This window comes from Sarcophilus harrisii, chromosome 5 (genome assembly GCF_902635505.1).
Source record: "Sarcophilus harrisii chromosome 5, mSarHar1.11, whole genome shotgun sequence".
NCBI lineage: Eukaryota > Metazoa > Chordata > Mammalia > Dasyuromorphia > Dasyuridae > Sarcophilus > Sarcophilus harrisii.
In genome coordinates, this window is record NC_045430.1 from 245,708,617 (window position 1) to 245,714,895 (window position 6,279).

Here is a 6,279-nt window from a genome sequence, read left to right on the forward strand (position 1 = left end):
GGATAGGATGTGGCTGTATACTGCATTAGAATGAGCACCACCTCTGGTCCTCTGATTCCAAGGACCTTAGTTCAAATCTTATCTGATATCTACTGTCTGTGTGATCTTGGGCAAATAAGGGCACGTCTATGAACCTTAGTTTCCTCATTTGCAAGGATATCCTGTTATCCATCATAGGGACCTCAGGAACCCAAGTACTAACTACAAGTCTGAATTCATTTGCCTAAAGTCTGGCCTGTATCTATCTAGTGTTTCTGAAGACTGGGAATAAATATTCTGCAAATTCTTCCAGCAACTTGGGTCTTGTGGCCTGGGAAATACTCTTTCTAAGGAATTTCTTATCTTTTATTTAGGATGTTGTTAATTTGATTTAATGTGCAAATGAAATTTTATGGTTTTTGTGTCACCTAATGCCTGCTATCTTAATGAATTAAAACACAGGAATTTAAGCTCTTATGGATTCCTTACTAGACAAATTCAATTAAATAAGCATGTACAAAGCACTATGGACAATTGCATCATGGATTAAAGAATTGGCAAGGACCTTAAAGGATATTCAGTTCCACCCCTCCATTATGTAGATAGGGAAAATTCCCAAATAGCTTCATTCTCTCTCTTCTATATAATTGATTGCTCAGTGACCCAAATCTCTAAAACTATAATGTGCAGAGAAAATGTGACCTGCATTGATAGAGGGAGATTCCTTACCATAAAGTTTTCTATAATGATAAAATCACACATTCAATCTCTTTCTTTACTCTATGACTGTTATTTTTTGTGTCAACACAATGCTTTGCGTTCAGACTGAATTTAATACATTTTTAAAATTAAGCAGAAAAAATTTATGTGTGACATACTGGTTGTCAAGTGCTGGAAAGTTTACACTGGGGAAGAGAGGTTAGTCTTGTATTTGCCACTTTCTGTAAGAAGCAAATGTCTCTTCAGCTGCTACTGCCTCATCCTTTTAACATTATTTTCTATTTACTCTTGTATATATTTTCTATGGACCTATTTATTTACATGTTGCCTGCCCCATTAGAATATAAACTCACAGGCAGGGGTTATTTTTGTCTTTTGTAAATATATATATAATGCATTGTACATTGTTAGGGGGAACTTCCTCACTATGGAGTTTTCTATTAGTGAAATCATAGGTTCAGCTCCTATTCTTATTCTATGACTATGTCATTCTATTTTTGTTTTTTAACATAATACCTTACACTCAGAATGCATTTTTTTTTTTTTAATGAAGCTGAGAAGGTAGTGGAGTAAGTCAAATTCTAGGCTCTTCAAATTTTCCTTAACAAATCAGAACATAATTTCAAATTGAATGAAGAGTGAGAAAAGTAAACAAAAGTCAGAGTAAAGTCGTTTTCTTTCTAAGACAACTTGAGAATATCTCAGGAAAGACTACATGGATAGCCAGAGCATTTCAAACTGCTGCCATAGAGGTGAAAGTCATATTCCTCAGTTCAGACTTTTTTCTGTCCATTATGATTCTATTTGATTCCTGCAAAGCTTCTCCTAAAATTCGGAAAATGTCACAGGGTTCTGAAATGCTTTCTCCATGGAGCTGGAACCCATTGTTGATGACACATTATCTCTGCTATATTTCTTCTAGTATCTCTGTTGAGCAAGAGATACTCTTCAGGGCAAGGGCTCTTTCTTTACTTTCCCAATTCTATTACACTTTCTAGGAAACTCAGATGAGCTGCTGCTGCCTCCTTGTGGCTCCTAGCTCCCATGCAGCCTCTTTTATCATAGAGGGAAGGATCCCATCAGTTGAGAGACGCTATAGCAGATATTTTATATTATGTATATATGTATATATATCTCAGATATTTTATAATTTAGATTCCACTCAGCTAGCTACCATAAAAGCAATGAGTTATCTGTCTATCCTGCTGAAGCAGAAAGTGTTCAGTTTAAGGATTTGAGTTTGAAACTCAGCTTTGAACTACCTGGGTGGTCTTGGGTGGGTCATATAACAAAACAGTCCCACCTTTAAAGAGCTCATGCCTTAGTGGAAGATGTTTGTAAATAATTAGGAACATATAAAATATAAGAATTAGATGGAAGATACTCTCAGAAAAAAGGCATTGGGTGAGGGGTGGGAGGAGGCATTTTTTATAAAGCTGGCATTTGATCTGAGTCCTGAAGGAATAAAGAAAAACTCAGAGATGGAGGTATCAATACAGGGCATCCCCAAAATGGAGTAGAGTAAGGACTTGACCCTTGAGTTATATGGAACAAGAAGACACTGAGAAAATATAGAGGTTGGCATTCTCAAAGAATCCTTCCAGCCCTGATTTATGATTTGATTCTGGGTCTAGTATCCTCCGGGGAAGTGTTAATCCAGTGTTAATCAACAAGTATTTATTAAAGCATACTTATGGGAAAGTGCTTAGAAAGGAACTCTCTTAGACACTGTATTTGAATGGCACAGTTCCCAGTCCTAGTTATTATAGTGATATCATAAGCAACAAATTATGGAGGGGGAGTTGTACAATTTCATTAGAGTTTAGAGATTGCTTGACTCCTTGATGTGAGTACATGAGAGGTTGCTTCTTAAATAGAAAATTATTAAGCTTTCAAATTTCCTTTAAAATATTTTAAAACAAAAGAGAAATACATCCAAAAAGACTTTCTTGTGGTTTTATTCCTCTAAGAAAACTTGTCAATCCAAACACCCAAACAGTGCTAAGGCCCTTCCTTGATTTTTGCCATGCAATTTTATCACTCCCTTTCCACTATTCTATTTTGTATAATGTTCTGATTAGCTTTCTGAAGTCTTGGGACCAGCCTTCTTTCAGCTGAGGAATCACCAAGAGAATAGCTAGGGATAAAATTCAAATTCTTTATTGTCTCCTTCACAGCCTGTCTCCTTGCCTGGGGCCCCAGGCTAGCTTCCTGGAGGCCCTTCAGGGCCTTGGTCTCAGTGGGGGAAGCAGGAGAGCCACTACACCAATCTCTGTCTTGAAGTCTCTCTGAGTCCAAGAGCTTGAGCTCCAGCCTACAGTCAGTCCTCTGTCTTCTCTGAGTCTGTCTCTGACTGAGTTTGTCCCAGTTTATATGCTCTATTATAATTACATGATTATAGTATACTGAGTATAAACCAATCATTATATCACTAGGGAACCTAGATAATCATTGCCTTATCAATTCCACTGAGTTAACACCTTGTAAGAATCCTTGTTTCAAGTACATTTCTCCAGAATTCTGGCCCATTACAATTTTGCATTGAGTATGATTGCATTAACCAAGCTATAGAAGTATGGAAAATACTGAAAACTTAGTTCCCCCATCTGTAAAAGGGGACTAATAATATTTGTATTACCCACCTACCTCATAAAACTATTGTAATGGAAATCCTAGAGAGGTCTGAGAGAGTTACATAAGTGTGAACTACTGCTATGTTTCTTTCAAATATATTATTTCATGTTATGTTCACCACAACTGTGTAAATAGAATGAGTTTATTCCCCATTTTACAGATAAGGAGATTGAAACTCAACAGTTAAATAACTCATTCATCATCATAGTAGACCTCCAGACTCTTATCTCTCAGATCTATGCTTTTTATACTATACCATACTTCTCAGAGGATTAGAGTTTTTGTTGTCAGTTTTAATAGGCTGCATTTCTAACCAGTTGAAAAAAGACAAATCAGACTCTAGGTTTAGAGTTGGAAGGAATCTTTAAGACCATATAGTCCAATCCCTTCATTTTACAGATGAAAACTGAGGCCCATTGAAGTTAAGAGATTTAGGATCATAGATTTAGAGCTAAAAGAAGCCAAAGGCATCTAGTCTCCAACTTTTAAATTGTGGGTTGTGATCCCACATAGTGTCTCATAACTGAATGTGTGGGTCATGAAATTATGATTTGCTATCAGTTTGATTTGTATATCTATTTTATATACCGATATACCCAAAACTGTATAAGAATTTCTCAGGTAGAAAGGGGTTACAAGTGGAAAAAGTTTAAAAAGCCCTATCTTAGTCGACACTCTCCTTTTACATATGAAGCAAATGAGTCTTAGGTGGATAAAACATTATAGATATGCCATAATGGACAGGTCTCCTTACTGAAACTGACAACAAAAACTCTAATCCTCTGAGAAATATGGTATTGTATAAAAAGCATAGATCTGAGAGATAAGAGACTGGAGGTCTGCTATGATGATGAATGAGTTATTTAACTGTTTGAGTCTCAAACTCCTTATCTGTAAAATGAGGAATAAACTCATTCTATTTACAGAGTTGTGGTGAACATAACATGAAATAATATATTTGAAAGAAACACAGCAGTACTCACACTTACATAACTCTCTCAGATTTCTCTAGGATTTCCATTACGATAGTCTTATGAGGTAGGTGGGTAATACAAATATTATCAGCCCCCTTTTACAAATGGGAGAACTGAGGCTCAGAGAGTATAAGTTGCCTATGATCACACAAATGCTAAATATCAGGAGGTGATTCAAACTGTGGTCTCTCCTGATTCCAAGTCTTTTCTAGTCTATAACACTAAAAATCCTAAGACCAATACAGAACAGAAAAGGACTTTAGACATCACTTAGTGCAGTGGTCTCTAATATATGGGCCATAGACTAATAAAGTTACAGAACTGGAAAAGTTCAGTTAAACCATAAATCTTCAAAAATATTTTCTGTGGCTAGCCTAAATGATGTGTCATATATACATATATAATATGTATGTATACGTAACTATTTGTCAAATGCATGTAAATTCTATTGTGGTTTAATAAAATATGGTTTTATTAAAACGTTTTCCTGAATTCATAGTAACTTCTTGTCAACATGTATTTTCTCTATAGATAACTATACTGTATCTACTATCATGATAGAGAGAGCCATAATTTTTTAGAGAGCACATAACACTGGAAAAGGTTGCAAGTATTGGTCTAGTGTTAATGCAGGTAACATAAGGTAGCATTATTACGACAAATCTGTAAACTTTACAGATAGTTTTTTATCAAGAGAATTATCAAGTATTAATTAACCTTATTGAAACTTAAATAGACATGAATGAACTTGAGCTGCTTACCACTTTAGATTTTGAGCTCACAACAACTCCAGAAATAATCTTATCCAATTCCCTCTTTTTACAGAAAATGAGCATAGAGATTAAATTATTTACTCAAGATAATATAAGCAGCAAAGCACCTATGAAAGCTCACACACAGGTCAAAAGAAGTCAGTAGGGCATTCCTCAACTCAGAGGGTAGGTGCTCCAGGGGATAGCTACTCAAGATTATAGCTCATGAACTAGTTTAACTATCAACCAGATAACATAATTAGCTTAATGTAAAGACATTTAATGAAATCATAACTCCCTTAGTATTCACCCTTTCATAAATATGCACACTATCAAAGGGTAGGCAGCTAGGTAGCATCATGGTAAAATAGCTAGATAGAGCATCATGGATAGAGCACTGAGTTTGGACTCAGGAAGACTCATCTTTTTGAGTTCAAGTCCAGCTTCAGATGCTTACACTGTGACTTTGAGCAAATCACTTCACCCTATTTGCCTTAGTTTCTTCATCTGTAAAATGAATAAGAGAAGAAAATGGCAAAGCACTCTATTACAATCTTTGCCAAGAAAACCCCAAATGGGATCATGAAGAGTCAAACACGACTGAAAAATATTACAAAAACAAAACATAGATCACAAAGAAAACACAAAACAGAACACGAATAGGGATTATATGTAGTCAGAGCTACACACACACACACACACACATACATACACAGTATATGCAACTCACATCTCCAATGCCTTCAACTCTATAGATCCAATGATTTCTCTTAGTGATGTCATTAGACTATTCACCCTAACACTGTTATTAGTCTTGTCATTTCTACTGGATGCTTCTCCAGTGGTTTCCATCTAAAACATAAGTTATTTGGGAGCAAGTCAGCTAGGTAGCACAGTGGATAGAATGCTGCTCCTAAAGTCAGAAAGATTCATCTTTAGGAATTCAAATCTAGTTCAGACACTATTATATTATCCTGGGCATTCTCATCTATAAAATAAACTGGAGAATGAAATGTCAAATCTTTCCAATATCTGTCAAGAACTTCCCAAAGAGGGTCTTGGGGGAGTCATTCATGACTGAAATCAACTGAACAACAAGAATTCAAGAAAAAATAAGTACTATGTACTAGATTTTGTGCTAATTGCTGAAAATACAAATACAAGCAAAAAGAAAGACTGCTTTGCCCTCAAAGAACTTCCTTATTTAATTCATTTTTAAA